This window comes from Salvelinus sp. IW2-2015, linkage group LG13 (genome assembly GCF_002910315.2).
Source record: "Salvelinus sp. IW2-2015 linkage group LG13, ASM291031v2, whole genome shotgun sequence".
Taxonomy (NCBI): Eukaryota; Metazoa; Chordata; class Actinopteri; order Salmoniformes; family Salmonidae; genus Salvelinus; species Salvelinus sp. IW2-2015.
Window position 1 is genome coordinate 43,635,066 of NC_036853.1, and position 18,930 is coordinate 43,653,995.

The 18,930-nt window shown below is 39.2% G+C and overlaps 1 long non-coding RNA gene across 1 annotated transcript; it reads right to left on the minus strand.

The window, feature by feature from the left end:
- Positions 1-17,167: 17,167 nt before the first annotated feature.
- LOC111971690 (uncharacterized) lies at positions 17,168-18,363 on the minus strand. The gene is made up of 4 exons (XR_002878301.2): positions 18,302-18,363; positions 17,856-17,927; positions 17,629-17,673; positions 17,168-17,497 (listed from the first exon to the last, which is right to left on the minus strand). It is a non-coding gene; the product is annotated as an uncharacterized lncRNA (long non-coding RNA).
- Between the last annotated feature and the right edge of the window lie 567 nt (positions 18,364-18,930).

The window sequence follows — 18,930 nt, forward strand, 5'->3', positions numbered from 1 at the left end:
TATTTGCTGTTTTGAGAAGGTAACAACATTTGGAGAATTTTGTGTTTTGTGTCTTGTGTAGTACACTGTCTAGAAAAATGACATTGTTACAAAAATGCGTACGCGATTGAGAAGAACTTAGTTCTTCAGTGTTCTATTCCCTTTTCAGACACTTTGTTCTTCATCTTATGATTTTAAAACCATTCATATTGTAACTATTATTCTTATACTTTTGATCACAGAACATCAGTTATGGTCCCCATATTGGGACAGCATCACATGTCCATGGATGAACACCCTCGAGTTATGTATATGTCCTAATATGGACACCGTAACTATGTATCAAATCAAATGCTTGGTAAACAACAGGTGTAGACTAGCAGTGTTTCTTACCTGACCGTTGGCAGCCTGGAAGTCAAACTCCATTACCAGCCTTTGCTGTGAAGTACAGATGAATGTTAGATGAATGTTAGGTTCAGCACTTATGTAGACACTAATCACAGTAAATAATGAGTAAATATATGAATACTGTTTGTAAATGTTTCCAATACACTTGTTTTTAAATGAAAGAAAAAAAAATATATCATTTAGGAACGTACTTTATTTAACTAGGCAAGTCAGTTAACAAATTCTTATTTTCAATGACAGCAGGTTATCTGCCTCGTTCAGGTGCAGAATGACAGATTTTTACTTTGTCAGCTTGGGAATTTGATCTTGCACCCTTCCTTTTACTAGTCTAATGCTCTAACCACTAGGCTACCTGCCGCCACAGGTATTTTGTACAGAATAACAGAGAAACATAAAATCGAAAGACAACACAGTAAGCTTATAAATAATTAAACGGAGAAATTAACTCACAGGGCGTCCGAGAGCAGTCCCCAGGATGCAGGCGATCAGAATGAAGGTTTTCATCTTGAATGATTCTGTTTACAAAAAATATTTGACATTTTGAAAAATCCTCCATCACTTTTTGAAGTCGTTTCCTCTAGTTTATTTTCCCTTTTGCGTTGACAAATATTGAAGCTAAAGGTTGAATCAGAGTTGATTTCTAATGAATTACCTTTAGTAGTGCAGCACCACAGGAGAAACAAAGGATTGCTGAAGAAGGATGTGATGTCTGAGGGAGAGATCTGCTCCTTTTTATTCTCCCCAAAAGCAAAAGGAGGTCCAACTTCTTATGATGACTTGGTTACTAGCCAAGCCATTCTTTGATCATTCAAAAATATGCTTTGACAGCTATTGTTTATCTATATGAACAATCTCCAAATATAATTTGTGCTTTGATTGTAATTACAGATGCTCACCCCCATCCTGCATTTGATCGGCAGCCTTTAAGGATAAATGTTAAGATATCATCCTATGATGTATATGAATATGACATAAGATGTTTTGCACACCTGGCTCAGTGTTTATAGATTTCAATATAGACCTCCCGGGTGGCGCATTGGTCTAAGGCACTGCATTATAGTTGCTAACTCTTCCACTAGTGATCCTGGTTTGAGTCCAGGCTCTGTGGTAGCCAGTTGTGACTGGGAGACCCATGGGGTGGTACACAATTGATGCGATGTTAAGCTGAAAATGTGGACTCAAATCAAATCATATTGTATTTTGGTCGAATACAGATATTTAGCAGATGTTATTGCGGGTGTAGCGAAATGCTTGTGTTCCAAGCTCCAACAGTGCAGTAGTATCTAACAATTCACAACAATACACACAGATCTAAAAGTAGCAAACATTTTGATAAAAGCACCAAATTTGGCACAGAGGCAGATTTGTTTTTGTCTACTTACATTATTAACAAACTTTTCAAATGAAACCCTCAATAAAATATGGATTTTGTTAAATTTGTGAATCTTTAAAAAGGAAAGTTTACTAAAGCTAGGCCTACTTAAACTAAGACTTTGACATGCACAGCATGATGACCCAATTTTTTTCCAGATAAACTCAATGTAAGATGATGCACATACAGAGTAACAATATGCACATGTCAATTGGTACACATGACTCTGCTGCAACATAGCTGCAGGGCAACAACTGTGGAGAAACTTAGCCTCGTGCTTCACTGTTGTCAGCTTGCTACTGCTGTTTGCTTTGTGAATTGCAGAGAATACCTATAATATCAATCCTAACACCCTTCCAACTACCCTCAAACAACATTGGCACTCACTTTTTGAAATGCAATATTTATTTTAGGCATTCTTTTTTTTATGTGTTTTTAGCACCCTGTTCATGTGTGCTTTTTTGAATACATATTTACTTACATCCCCTATGCTTTAGTGTCCGCGTTGCTTTTACCTTTGATTCTGTTCCCTGGTGAATAGTCATGTATTTTACCTCTATCACCTAGACCTGTCATGTGGGTAAACATGACAAAAAACAACTGATGAGTAGGTCGAGCCTCTCTACCTGTCTATCATTTCAGTAACACTTTAATTGGGATAGTCCATCTGTAGATGGTCTACAGACTATCAGTAACATTTCAAATAAATATCTACTAACCCTAGCCGTAGCCCTAACCCTAACCCTTATTCTAAACCTAACCTTAACCGTAACCTGAGCAAGCATTTTCTTATCAAAAGGTGGACTATCCAAATAAAGTGTGACCATCATTTCTAATCCAAGTCCTATCTAGAGGCTACACATGAGCCCTCCTGTGCTTGGATACATCTAGGCTGCCTTACAAAATGTCACCCTATTCGGCCCCGGTCAAAAGTAGTGCACTACATATGGAATAGCGTGCCATTTGTGTTGCAACCTAGGTTCAAGTGGAAAATGTGGGGTTTTCTCTATGTTTTCTGTCTGTCTTCATCTCTGAGTGGGTAATTAACTTAAGGCACATAGGTGAGGTGAAGGGAGTTAGTGCTGATTGTCTGAATGATATGTATTCATATATTTGGGAGATAATTAGTATGTCAACGGCCTGCAACATGAAGGTTTGTGATGTAAAGCTCTCAGCTACCTCGCTCTTCGTTATTTAAATATTATCGTTTATTTAGATATTAGAGTACCTGTGTAACGGGTGTCGTCGGAAGGAAGAGACCAAGGCGCAGCGTTCTTAGAGTTCCACATAATTTAATCACGAAGTGAAACTAAAACAGGACAAAACAATAAAGAATACAACGACCGAACAGTTTCGATGTGCAAACTCCCTGCACACAAACAAAGAACAAGATCCCACACAGAAAGAGGGAAAAGGGCAGCCTAAGTATGATCCCCAATCAGAGACAACGATAGACAGCTGCCTCTGATTGGGAACCACACTCGGCCAGAAACAAAGAAATACAAAACCTAGAAATACAGAACATAGAATGCCCACCCAAATCACACCCTGACCAACTGTTACAGACCTATATCCATCCTGCCCTGCCTATCTAAGGTCTTCGAAAGCCAAGTTAATAAACAGATCACTGACCATCTCGAATCCCACCGTACCTTCTCCGCTGTGCCATCCGGTTTCCGAGCCGGTCACGGGTGCACCTCAGCCACGCTCAAGGTACTAAATGATATCATAACCGCCATCGATAAAAGACAGTACTGTGCAGCCGTCTTCATCGACCTGGCCAAGGCTTTCGACTCTGTCAATCACCATATTCTTATCGGCAGACTCAGTAGCCTCGGTTTTTCTAATGACTGCCTTGCCTGGTTCACCWACTACTTTGCAGACAGAGTTCAGTGTGTCAAATCGGAGGGCATGTTGTCCGGTCCTCKGGCAGTCTCTATGGGGGTACCACAGRGTTCARTTCTCGGGCCGACTCTTTTCTCTGTATAYATCAATGATGTTGCTCTTGCTGCGGGCGATTCCCTGATCCACCTCTACGCAGACGACACCATTCTGTATACTTCTGGCCCTTCCTTGGACACTGTGCTATCTACCCTCCAAACGAGCTTCAATGCCATACAACACTCCTTCCATGGCCTCCAACTGCTCTTAAACGCTAGTAAAACCAAATGCATGCTTTTCAACCGTTCGCTGCCTGCACCCGCCCGCCCCAGCATCACCACCCTGGACGGTTCCGACCTAGAATATGTGGACATCTATAAGTACCTAGGTGCCTGGCTAGACTGTAAACTCTCCTTCCAGACTCATATTAAACATCTCCAATCCAAAATCAAATCAAGAATCGGCTTTCTATTTCGCAACAAAGCCTGGTTAAATAAAGGTGAAATAAATAAAATAAACACCCTGACCAAAACAAAATAGAGACATAAAAAGGATCTCTAAGGTCAGGGTGTTAGAAACATCGATTAGAAACATCGTTTGACTTGTTTTGACAAACTTTACCTGTAACTTTTTGGATTTGTTTGTATGTTTGTTGAACGAGTGGATTACTGAGATCATTGGCGCCAACTAAACAGACTTTTTGGATATAAAGAAGGACTTCATCGAACAAAATGACCATTCAATGTGTAGCTGGGACCCTTGGGATTGCAAACAGAGGAAGATCTTCAAAGGTAAGTGATTTATTTAATCGCTATTTGTGATTTTGTGACGCCTGTGCTGGTTAAAAAAGTATTTTGGTGTGGGGCGCTGTCCTCAGATAATCGCATGGTATGCTTTCGCCGTAAAGCCTTTTTAAAATCTGACAATGCGGTTGGATTAAGAAGAAGTTAAGCTTTTAAATGATATATGACACTGGTATTTTCATGAATGTTTAATATTACGATTTTTGTATTTTGAATTTTGCACTCTGCAATTTCACCGGATGTTGTGGTAGGTGTCCTGCTAGCGATTCATGCGCCAAAAGAGGTAAAAATGTTTGTATTAATTTACCAGGTAAGTGCTTTGGTTTCCTTTAGCCTCCAGAGAGACAGATTAAAAGATATCTAAACTACACTCCATGTCCTTACATGAACTGTATGTTGTACAAAGCCAGGCACCAAAATCCCATATTCTGTTGATAGTGTGTCAAACATCTACAATAAATCATTATTATTACCACCACTCTGCAGTGTAGCCTTCTGAAGTCATAAATCAAATAATGATTAGATTGAGTTTAAGTTTCCCCAACAAAATCAAATGTCTGCCATGAGTCAAGTCAAGGACAAACACCGATTATTTCTGTTTGCTAAATATATTGATGGTAGAACTCAAGTGGAAAAATCCCCATCCTATCGAACTGATTTGAAGACCAACCCCTTAAGGGCTTGCTACATATTTTACCTTAATTAAATGTGTTTGGACGAAAACAAGGTGATACAAGATTTTTCTTGAGTTTGACTGTATTAGACTGTATACTGTATTAGACCACACAGTGTCTAATTATCATTATCATAGTCATCTTACCAGCTGATTCCCTTGTTGCGCTGAGAACATGGGAAAGTATCCATGAGAGGGGAACAAATGTGAAGATGAAGTAACATCACATTCTACAGTATGTTAAAATTCAATATCTGTACAACTATTATGGCCTTGCATATGGTAATGCTAAATAAGAACTGATTGTTAAATGTTGATGACCCCTAATTGTGTTGATAATTCCTCATTTCTGCTCACTGTTTGTTTGATCAACCATTTTAAGACGATGACAAGTAGTTTAGGCTTGTTCAAAATATCCTGATATAGGAACCAGTTGTTTGTCTTTTAATATGCCTAAATTCAGTCTGTTCAATTTACCTGAGGATGAGAGGGCAGTTGTCTGGGCTGGGCAGCAGACCCCTGCAGTGTCCAGGTCTGGGGCTGAGATCCAGCCTGGGGTCCCACTGCTCAGGGACACAAGGTTGGGGTTGCTTCCCACTGGACTGGGTCTGAAGCTGAGGCCTCCGCTGATGGGCCTCTCTGCACCAGGTCTCCACTTAGCTCTGCTTGTGGTAGAGCTGTGTCAGGATTTATATGGTGAAATATAGTCAAATGCTTTCTAAGCTCTCACATCCAATACAGGTGTAGTATTTTAATTGTATCACCCTGTTGTCGCTGAGAATGTTCCTGCACTGCAGGAAATTCAAATGAGCCTTGTGATTTACATAAATTCACTGAAAACCCACTTTCTCTCTCACTCGCTCAAATGCTAAAGCACCAGACATAATATATGTTCTACTACTGTAGGGCCTACTACTGCTACATTCAATGTACAAATGTACCAAATGTATCCAGATGCAGGATTATTTTACCCCTGCCACAAAACTGGTCAAATTAAGATCCGACATCTGTATATTCTTCATCTCTTAGTCATCATGTGCCTGATTTTGTGCCCCCCCAAAAATGTCAGCATGAAGATCTGGCCTACCTAGTTCCTACCATGCAACTAAAAACACTTTGTAATATATGTTTATTTTTAAGGGGACACTAAAGAAAACCTATAATAACAATTATTTGTGAAATAGAAAGATTCCTACAGACACAGCAGTTCCTTCCATCGTAACACTTGTCAGTTGAATTGCCACAATCATCCCAAAGACCTTGAAGAAATTACAATGTTAAAACCTGTTATGGCTGCAGGGGGCGTATTGGAAAAACTGGAAAATGTGTGCCAATTTTCAAACGGCCTCTTAATCAATTTTTGCTCTTACAATATGCATATTAATATTAATATTGGATAGAAAACAATCTCTAGTTTCTAAAACCGTTCTAATTTTTTCTCTGAGTGGTACAGAAGTCATTTGGCAGCACTTTCCCTGACCAAGAAGTAGAATGTCAGAAATCTATGCTCGCTTCAACGTTATGCCTATACATGGTCATTATACGTAAGACCCTACGTACACTCCGTACGCCTTGCTCTGGGTGTCAAGAGGGTATGAGAGAAGAAATTTAGTGAATATCTTGTTCAGAGGTTGAATAAGAGCTATTTCTTTGACGTGACCGACCACTTCCGGAAGTCTGAAGCGCGCGTCTTCGGAGTGATATTGTGTTCTGTTTTGCTGCTGTTTTGGACGGGAACAATCTCCGGCTGGGTTTTTATTTGATAAATGAGACCATATCATCGTAATGTATGTTTTTTCAATATAGTTTAATCAGATTATTTGAATTTTTTTCGGGAGTTTTGCCGTGTTTCGATCTCTGATTTTTTTTACGTTGGACAAATCCGTGCCAGTCGACCAGTGCCAATGCTAAGTGAGAAGGGACAGTTGCCATCCTGACTCCAAACAACGACTCATCTGGACAAAGGACACCCTGATCAACATTCTGATGAAAGATCAGCCAAGGTAAGACCCAATTTATAATGTTATTTCATATAACTGTCGTGCATGTCAACTGGTCGTGCGCGCCCAAGTGTGTCTGGCTATTGTGGCTATGCTAACATAGCGCTACATTTTGTTTTCGCTGTAAAACATTTAATAAATCGGAAATATTGTCTGGAATCACAAGAATCCTGTCTTTCAATTGCTGCAATGTATGTATTTCTCAGATATGTTTTATGATGAGTAATTAGTTATTTGACGTTGGTGTCTGTAAATGTTATGGCTGCTTTCGGTGCAATTTCTGATTGTAGCTGAAATGTAATTTATGATTTATACCATAAATATGCACATTTAAAAATAAAAAACATATGCTATACAATTAATATGTTATCAGACTGTCATCTTATGAAGTGGTTTCTTGGTTAGTGGCTATATATACTTTATTTGGTCGAATTAGTGATAGCTAGTGACGGAGTAAAAAACTGATGGAGTTAGAAAAGTGCTCTCTTTTGCTGACGTGGTTAGCTAATAGATTTACATATTTTGTCTTCCCTGTAAAACATTTTAMAAATCGGACATGTTGGCTTGATTCACAAGATGTCTACCTTTCATATGCTGTATTGGACTTGTTAATGTGTGAAAGTTAAATATTAAAAAAAAATAGATTTTGAATTTCGCGCCATGCACTTGAAATGGCAGTTGTCATAGGTGTACCTGTGTGGGGATTGCAGCCCAAACAGGTTAAAAAAGGATCGGACCCTTCACGATATGCATATTCATGATACCATTTGAAAGGAAACACTTTGAAATGTGTGGAAATTTGAAAATAATGTAGGAAAATATAACACATTAGGTCTGATAAAAGATCATACCAAAAAAAAATGCGTTTTCAAATAAATGTGTTCCATCATCTTTGAAATGCAAGAGAAAGGCCATACAATAAGGTAGGAGCCTTGCTGTAATTTGTCCACATGATGGTAGCAGTGCATGTGCAAAGTTTCAGACGGATCGAGTGGAGAATTACCTCACTACACAACATTTTGCATAAAGTCTACCAGGAGTTTGCCCAAATGTGCTGAATTGGTCAATTTATACTTTTCCAATTGCGTAACTATAGAGAACAAACAATAATGCTATAGTAATAAAACATGTAAGTTCACACACTCCCAGGAATGTCATACATGATGTATTTTATTTTACCTTTATTTATCTAGGCAAGTCAGTTAAGAAGAAATTCTTATTTTCAATGACAGCCTAGGAACAGTGGGTTAACTGCCTTGTTCAGGGGCAGAATTACAGATTTTTACCATGTCTGCTTGGTAAAATTGTAGAGCTCCACAAGTCTGGTTCATTCTTGTGAGCAATTTCCAAACGCCTGAAGGTACCACGTTCATCTGTACAAGCAAGTAGAAACACCATGGAACAATGCAGCCTTCATACCGCTCAGGAAGGAGACGAGTTCAGTCTCCTAGAGATTAACGTACTTTGGTGTGAAAAGTGCAAATCAATCCCAGAACAACAGCAAAGGACCTTGTGAAGATGCTGAAGAAAACAGGTACAAAAGTATGTATATCCACAGTAAAATGAGCCATATATCGACATAACCTGAAAGGTTGCTCAGCAAGGAAGAAGCCATGGCTCCAAAACCGCCATAAAAAAGCCAGACTACAGTTTGTACCTGCACATGGGGACAAAGATTGTAATTTATAGAGAAATGTCCTCTGGTCTGATGGAAGAAATTGAACTTTTTGGCCATAATGACCATCGCTATGTTTGGAAGTAAAAGAGGGAGGCTTGCAAGCTGAAGAACACCATCCCAACCGTGAAGCACGTGGGTGGCAGCATCATGTTGTTGGTGGGCTTTGCTACAGGAGGGACTGGTGTACGTTACAAAGTAGATGGCATCATGCGGAGGAAAATTATGTGGATATATTGAAGCAACATCTCACGACATTGGTCAGGAAGTTAAAGCTTGGTCGCAAAAGGGTCTTCCAAATGGACAATGACCCCAAGCATACTTCCAAAGTTGTGGCAAAATGGCTTAAGGACAACAAAGTCAAGTTATTGGAGTGGCCATCACAAAGCCCTGACCTCAATCCTATAGATCATTTGTGGGCAGAACTACAAAAGTGTGTGTGAGCAAGGAGGCCTACAAACCTGCCTCAGTTACACCAGCTCTGTCAAGAGGAAATTCACCCAACTTGTTGTGGGAAGCTTGTGGAAGGCTCCCCAAAATGTTTGACCGTAGTTAAACAATTTAAAGGCAATGCTACCAATTACTAATTGAATGTATGTAAACTTCTGACCCACTGGGAATGTGATGAAAGAAATGAAAGCTGAAATAAAACATTCTCTCTACTATTATTATGACATTTCACATTCTTAAAATAAAGTGGTAATCTTAACTGACCTAAAACAGGGAATTTTTACTAGGATTAAATGTCAGGAATTGTGAAAAACTGAGTTTAAATGTATTTGACTACGTTGTATGTAAACTTCCGACTTCAACTTTAAGTACATTATTTATCTTTAGAGGTGAATGTATCAAACCAGTTACAGTGATAAAAGTGTTTTGTTGGCGGTAAAAGAGGGAAGTGTTTTAGTACTATATCTCTTGACACAATGAGGAAAATAATCATGGCCTCTAAACCTTCAAGCTGCATACTGGACCCTATTCCAACTAAACTCCTTAAAGAGCTGCTTCCTGTGCTTGGCCCTCCTATGTTGAACATAATCAACGGCTCTCTATCCACCGGATGTGTACCAAACTCATTAAAAGTGGCAGTAATAAAGCTACTCTTGAAAAAGCCAAACCTTGACCCAGAAAATATAAAAACCGATCGGCCTAAATCGAATCTCCCATTCCTCTCAAAAATATTAGGAAAAGCTGTTGCGCAGCAACTCTGTGCCTTCCTGAAGACAAACAATGTATACGGAACGCTTCAGTCTGGTTTTAGAACCCATCGTAGCACTGAGACTGCACTTGTGAAGGTGGTAAATGACCTTTTTAGTGGCGTCAGACCGAGGCTCTGCATCTGTCCTCGTGCTACTAGACCTTAGTGCTGCTTTTGGTTCCATCGATCAGCACATTCTTTTGGAGAGATTGGAAACCCAAATTGGTCTACACGGACAAGTTCTGGCCTGGTTTAGATCTCATCTGTCGGAAAGATATCAGTTTGTCTCTGTGGATGGTTTGTCCTCTGACAAATCAACTGTAAATTCCGGTGTTCCTCAAGGTTCCGTTTTAGGACCACTATTGTTTTCACTATATATTTTACCTCTTGGGGATGTCATTCGGAAACATAATGTTAACTTTCACTGCTATGCGGATGACACACAGCTGTATATTTCGATGAAACATGGTGAAGCCCCAAAATTGCCCTCGCTGGAAGCCTGTGTTTCAGACATAAGGAAGTGGATGGCTGCAAACTTTCTACTTTTAAACTCAGACAAAACAGAGATGCTTGTTCTAGGTMCCAAGAAACAAAGAGATCTTCTGTTGAATCTGACAATTAATCTTGATGGTTGTACAGTCGTCTCAAATAAAACTGTGAAGGACCTCGGCGTTACTCTGGACCCTGATCTCTCCTTTGATGAACATATCAAGACTGTTTCAAGGACAGCTTTTTTCCATTTTACGTAACATTGCAAAAATCAGAAACTTTCTGTCCAAAAATTATGCAGAAAAATGTATCCATGCTTTTGTCACTTCTAGGTTAGACTACTGCTGTGCTCTACTTTCTGGCTACCCGGATAAAGCACTAAATAAACTTCAGTTAGTGCTAAACACGGCTGCTAGAAGCTTGACTAGAACCAAAACATTTGATCATATTACTCCAGTGCTAGCCTCTCTACACTGGCTTGCTGTTAAGGCAAGGGCTGATTTCAAGGTTTTACTTTACATGGGCTTTACATGGGCTTTACATGGGCTTGCTCCTACCTATCTTTCCGATTTGGTACTGCCGTACATACCTACACGTACGCTACGGTCACAAGATGCAGGCCTCCTAATTGTCCCTAGAACTTCTAAGCAAACAGCTGGAGGCAGGGCTTTCTCCTATAGAGCTCCATTTTTATGGAATGGTCTGTCTACCAATGTGAGAGACGCAGACTCGGTCTCAACCTTTAAATCTTTGTTGAAGACTCATATCTTCAGTAGGTCCTATGATTGAGTGTAGTCTGGCCCAGGAGTGTGAAGGTGAACGGAAAGGCACTGGACAACGAACCGCCCTTGCTGTCTCTGCCTGGTGTCGTGTCTTTGCTATCATTAAATTGAAGAATTATAGTTTTTATCAAAGATTCTCTGTAATTAGTTATTACGCGATCAACTAAATAATAACGTAACTAATTAACTAGGAATTTGGGGGCACCAGGGAAAGTAGTCAGATTACAAAGTTATAATTTCCCAATATAACCTTTCAGATATTTTCATATCTGATCAATAGTCTTCTGATTAATGATTTATTCATTTTACCTCACATTAGTCTCATTCCAAACGTCGTAAATTGTTGGTTATCTGCACGAACCCAGTCTTCACTATGAGTCATCCATACATCAATTGTCTTAAATCATTTATTTATTACTAATTAAGTAATTCACAGAAATGCATAAACAAACAAACTTAAAATGGTTACATGAAATGATGGGAGAAATATGCCCTAGTGGGTTGAACCAGCATGGCGGCTTGTTAGACAAAGGGAAATTTGGGGGTCGACTAAGAAGTCACTACAGAGTTCATAACTATAACAATTGACATGCTAATCCTTTACACATGAACGCTCACTCATTCGGGAACAATTGCAATCAATATATATATATATATATTTACGCTCAGTGTGTCGTCTTGATCGCTAGAGAAGAGTTAGTTTCTGTTGGAGAGTTTCGTCTGTCTCTGTCTTGGTTATTGTGGATAGTTCAGAGTGACATTCGTTATAGAATGGATGTTTCGGCGGTTGTCGTTCTTCGCGTTCAATGATACCGAATTCCTAGCTGCAGACTAGTAGTCAATATCAAAGACTTGTTCTTATTCGTCTAAGAGTTTAACCASGTGGTATGGTTAACAGATTCAGCAATGGTRCTCAACCTTCGTTCTCCTCCTATGGAGAAAAAACATGGTCTAGTGATAATTTCTCAAGTTGGGTTTTTATTAGGAATTGCCGAAAGGGGCTGTCCCAGGATGTCTGACCCAACTGGGCTCAGGGGTGGGTCCTCGGATTTAGTTCAAATCAAAAGGGATTTGTATTTTTCTTCATTAAACTGTCCAAAATCATATTACACAATTATACAAACAGTATCATACTCACTCATTCATTTTATACAACAATTAGATGTAAACCTCATATCTGAAGTTATTATATAAACAGCGGTATGGTAATGTAGCCACACGGTCTCTCATGAGTTTCCCAAGTTGACAAACGGACATGTCAATAGCTGGAATCTTCACCGATCTTTTATACTTTTTCCGGAACATGAAATCTGTTCATACCTCAAGTTCTGTGAGGTGGAAGAAACCCCTTTGTCCTGAAAGTTTACCCTCTCTTTAATACTGTTTGGCCATGAGGAGATTCTCAGGAATTTACGACATCTCTCTGTGACCACAGCATGGGTTGAAGGAGGAAAGGGGGAGGCAGGGAGTGGCAGGGAGAGGGGGATGGGCTTTATGTACCTAAACAGGCAACGTCATGACATTGGCCGGTTTCCCTCTCTCTACTGGGATTCTCTGCCTCTAACCCTATTGCAGGGGCTGAGTCATTGGCTTACTGGTGCTCTTCCATGCCGTCCCTAGGAGGGGTGCGTCACTTGAGTGGGTTGAGTCACTGACGTGATCTTCCTGTCTGGTTTGGCGCCCCCCCTTGGGTTGTGCCGTGTGGGAGATCTTTGTGGGCTATACTCGGCCTTGTCTCAGGATGGTAAGTTGGTGGTTGAAGATATCTCTAGTGGTGTGGAGGCTGTGCTTTGGCAAAGTGGGTGTGGCTACATCCTGCCTGGTTGGCCCTGTCCGGGGGTATCATCGGATGGGGCCACAGTGTCTCCCGACCCCTCCTGTTTAGGGTCAGTCTGGTATATCTGGAGTATTTCTCCTGTTTTATCCGGTGTCCTGTGTGAATTTAAGTATGCACTCTCTAATTCTCTCTCTCTCTCTCTCTCTCTCTCTCTCTCTCTCTCTCTCTCTCTCTCTCTCTCTCTCTCTCTCTCTCTCTCTCTCTCTCTCTCTCTCTCTCTCTCTCTCTCTCTCTCTCTCTCTCTCTCTCTCTCTCTCGCTCTCGCTCTCTCTTTCTTTTTCTTTTCTTTCTTTTCTCTCTTTCTCTCTTTCCTTTCTTTCTCTCTTTCTCTCTTTCTTTCTCTCTCTCGGAGGACCTGAGCCCTAGGACCATGCATCAGGACGACCTGGCCTGATGACTCCTTGCTGTCCCCAGTCCGCCTGGCCGTGCTGCTGCTCCAGTTTCAACTGTTCTGCCTGCGGCTATGGAACCCTGACCTGTTCACCGGACTTGCTACCTGTCCCAGACCTGCTGTTTTGAACTCTCTAGAGATAGCAGGAGTGGTAGAGATACTCTGAATGATCGGCTATGAAAAGCCAACTGACATTTACTCCTGAGGTGCTGACCTGTTGCACCCTCGACAATCACTGTGATTATTATTATTTGACCCTGCTGGTCATCTATGAACATTTAAACATCTTGGCCATGTTCTGTTATAATCTCCACCAGGCACAGCCAGAAGAGGACTGGCCATCCCTCATAGCCTGGTTCCTCTCTAGGTTTCTTCCTAGGTTCTGGCCTTTCTATGGAGTTTTTCCTAGCCACCATGCATCTACACCTGCATTGCTTGTTGTTTGGGGTTTTAGGCTGGATTTCTGTACAGCACTTTGAGATATCAGCTGATGTAAGAAGGGCTTTATAAATACATTTGATTTTGATTTGATTTGTTTGCAGTATCCTCAAACAATAGCATGGTATTTCTTTCTGTAATAGCTATTGTAAATTGGACACTGCAGTTAGATTAACAACAATTTAAGCTTTCTGCCCATATAAGACATGTCCATGTCCAGGAAATTTGGCTGTTTTCTAGTCACGTTGTCGCATATTGAGCAACAACCGTCCCGGTATAGGGACACCGATCCCGTAATTTTAAATCAATTCACCAAACACATTGCCAAACCATAACGCTCATTAAAGTGTCACGTTCCTGACCTGTTTTCTGTTGTGTTTGTATTATTTAGTTGGTCAGGGCGTGAGTTGGGGTGGGTTGTCTGTGTCATTTTCAATGTGGGGTTGTTTGTGTTCGGCCGGGTATGATTCTCAATCAGAGGCAGCTGTAGATCGTTGTCCCTGATTGAGAATCATACTTAGGCAGCCAGGGTTCACGTGTGTGTTTGTGGGTGTTTGTCTTCCGTGTAGTCGTTGTGCCACACGGGACTGTTTGTTCGGTTTTCGATTTGTTATTTTGTTTCATGTATAGTGTTCAGTTCGTTGCAAATAAATTATGGACACTAACCACTCCGCATATTGGTCTGATCCTTCGCGCCTCTCCTCGTCCGAGGAGGAGGAATTAGAAAGCCGTAACAGTTCATGATAATAAATTATCAATATGGACACTTACCACGCTGCGCATTGGTTCTCCTCTTCTCATTCCAACGACGAGCGTTACACAAAATGCTTTAAAACTGCATAGGCTTAGAGAAAGTATAATTGTTTTCAATTAATGTTAAATGGTAATCTATTTTATTCATTTTTTATGATTTCCTTCTTACTGATGAGATGTATATATTTTGTTTTCATGTTATAATCTTGTGTATATTTAGGTTTCATGTATTTTCATGAAGACCACAATGGAAATATATATATGTATTTTTTATTTGATTTTTTTTGTGTCATCCTCAATGATTCTAATGGCATTGTACTGTGTCCATATGTGGTTGTATTGTGTTTTAAAATGGATTTATTTTTATTTTTATATATATATGTATAAAAAATGACACCCAAATCTATCTGCCTGTAGCTCAGGACCTGAAGCAAGGATATGCATATTCTTGATACCATTTGAAAGGAAACACTTTGAAGTTTGTGGAAATGTGAAATTAATGTAGGAGAATATAACACATTAGATCTGGTAAAAGATAATACAAAAAAACAGGCCTTTTCTTTTTTTCTGTTCCATCGTCTTTGAAATGCAAGAGAAAGGCCATACAATAAGGTAGGAGCCTAGGTGTCATTTAGATTTTGTCCGTAAGATGTGTCGATTTATACATTTTCAAGTACATAAATATGGATAACATGCAATAATGCTATGGTAATAAAACATTTACCATTTACCTTTTCACCACGTTACCCCCCCCCCCCCCCCCACTCCTTTTCCCCAAGGCTACAGTACACATTTTTACAGAGGAAACACTGGTCCAGTTTGTAACATTCTCTATGAAATGGGCTTTGAAATTATTTCTAATTCAAATCCTTTATGTAAAAAAATGTAGGTTGCAAAAATTATAAAAATGTTGGTGACGGCAGTACATTAAACTAAAGAAGATATACATTTTCATCAAGTTTTTGACATTTTATATTTACTTTTCGGACCCCACCCCCCAAAAAATCTAGGTAAATGCAAAAATCTAATTTCAATCTGTGGTGCCTGACCTTAATAAGACATGAAGTCACTGTATCGTCTGTTTCTGATCATGGTATTGATTACACTTGATCATACTTTTATTTAACATACGGACATTACTGAAAGTCATAAGCAAGAAAGAGGGTAGTCTGCACACCTTACATAGTTTCAAGTGCATGGAGGAAAAACGTACAGCATATACAGTAGTTGAAAAGAAACTCTAGGACACTGGTATTTCTAGAATTCTCTAAAAACAATTCATTAGATCTTATCACGTTTCTGTCAATATGTTCATCAGGGTTAAGCAGAGTTATGAGTCTATTTAAGATCCTTTAGCCTAAATTGATTGTGAAGTATTTTAAAGGTCCAATATCAATATCAAATAATTTATGGGTAACAATTAAGTACTTTACTGTGATTTCTTTCAATAAAAATTGTAAAAAAAAAACTAAAATTGCTTCCTAGCAAAGAGCAATTTCCCCAGAAAGAATTTAGCTAGGACTGTCTTGGAGTGGTCTGAGCGGGGAGGAGAACATGAAAACTAGCTGTTATTGGCAGAGACGTTTGGAACTCTCTTTCTTATTGTCTATTAAGTAATTTACCATCTGGTGATGTCACCAGGCAGGGCAAACCTCTATCCCACCAAAACAGGCAAACATTTCAGGTGGTCTTTTCAAACAGCTCTTTCACTAAAAGGGCATCGTCGTAATTTTCACAATGTCACAGTATTATTCCAAAATCATAGTGTGGAAATATAAAACACAGAAAAATTGAGTTTTTGACTGCACTGCGCCTTTAAGATTGTTGTTGTTGATATTCTAGAATACCAGTGTGCTGGAGTTTACTGTAAGAAGAATGATTAGCATTTAATACTGACTAAGGTGTAGGCTATCTTGCTTCTGCCATCAGCCATTGCAAAAAAGAGACACCTGAGTCATGACAAGAAGGTATTACAGCATCAACAGTGAGTTTAGACCTAATCTCTGTTAATCCAATAATCTTGGTGTGTGTCCATGCTGTAGGTCTAATCCAGGGGTGTTGCCAACACACAGGTGTATAATCCTGTATGAAATCAGACAAAACACCAGACCCACCCAGTAGCCTTTAAGCTTATGATTACCTTGACTCATATAGTCCACACCTTTATGGCTGTCACAAAATAAAATGTTTATGTCAAATTTAAATGATCGTAGGAAAATATAAAAATAATACAGTGTATAAAAAGATACTTACCACTATATACATTGAGATGTACACATATTAAGAAAAGCAGATCTTCAACATGAATCCACACAAAGACAATAAGATTAACCAGAAAATCATATTCCAATGAACAGTTAACAAAATAGCAAATATATAGAAATGCACAAATAATAAAGTATGATTAATACAGCTGAATTAAATTCAATAAACAAAATGAACATTAAACAAAACTTGAAACAAAAAGATACACAATTTCACCCAGAATATTTTATCAATAAAGTATAATATGTTGTTATTGAATGTACTATTGTGATTTTAGAATAAAAACATATAGCCCAAAAGAAGATCCATTGGGTTGGTATTGGTCCGGTTCTGAGATGGGTCCTGTTTATCCGTTATCTCCCCTGTTACTAGTGGTGGCGGGGGCAGTGGTGATCTGGCTGGGACTTGGTCCAGGTCTTGGTGCTGGGATAGGAGCAGGGGCCGGCTGGGGCAGTAACCCAGGGAAGAAGGGCCAGAGAGGGAACTGAAGCCGGGGAGGCACTGGCCTCGGTCGATACCAGTGAAATGTTGGGATCGGGGCAAGATAGAACCTCTAACAAAAACACAAGACAGAGTTACTGTATCACCATATAACAAAAAAATACAAATTTGATCACAAAAAACCCACAACAGACAGGGTATACTTAAAATTGCTATGTTTAAGAAATGTAAATAAACCCTTACCTCATCACTGTCAGAGTAGCTTCCATGATAGTGACGGCCAGAGTGCTGTTAAAAAGGATTCAAACTCATCAAACACATCAATGTATCAATTTATTATTCAGGTTGAAACTCACATTTGTAATTGCTTAAATTGATCATACCACTGAAAAGGTTCTGAACAAAATATTTGTGTACTTTGAAATTACAAAAATATACTGGATATTTTGATGAGTTAATTTTGCACTTACAGTTTCAGGCACAGTAACCAAAAGCATTATGGCAAGTACAGCAAATTTCATAATGAAAGCAGACTTCCAGACCTACAAATGAATAAATGAATCAATGTCCTTTTTTCTTAGTGTATTGTTAACATATTGTTAACATAACCGTACACTTTTGTATAATTTTATACAATGTATTCTTTATATTTTCCTATGATAATTTCAATTTGACATTAACAAAAAGCTTTTTGTGAACCAACACTTGCACTTAACTTTTTTTCCCCCCCTTGCTAACTGACTTTGTTCATGACTGTGATATGTGGTTGTCCCACACAGCTATCATAAGGTGAATGCACTAACTGTTTGTAGCTCTGTATAAGAGCATCTGCTAAATTACTAAAATCTAAATCTAAATAAGATTTCCATGAACAGTTATGGAATTTAATTCACCTTTACAATTGAATTTACTTTACCTTAACTCCTCGAAACAGGTACTTTAGGAATATTCCATTAGCGATAGAACAGGCATGTCTTCATTATTGATTGTTGTGTTCCTGTAACTTCACTCTTTCCTCATTACGGATGTAGTTTGTCTCATGGCAACCTCTACATAAATACGCAGATTAGCAATGAAAACAATCATTATCTACTTATTAGACTCATAAAATCAATATTAGCCTTTTGTTGATCTTGACGAGACTAAGAGGGTTAGTACTGTGTCTGGATGCCATACACATTATTTCCCAATATCACTGTCTCTAATATTATTACTCTAGCATTATATGCTTAATCCATTGTAATGGGCTCGGAATTAAGAAAGAATGAATAGATGACACAGGGTCATTCTCTGTCAAAAAGTATTCACACACGTACTCACACACACACACACACCGGAAAAACACACACACACACACCAGGTGAGGTATTACCTTTAACCACATGGTGTCACTCGTGGCTTGAAATTGAAATTCCTTCAATACCTAGTCATCACACAGTAGTGGCTTGATTTAGTGCTCAAGTACAGCATCAGCTGCATAGTTAGACTACCACTTACCTGTGGTGGAACAGACATATTGGACCCTTTGATTTTCTTATATTGTTC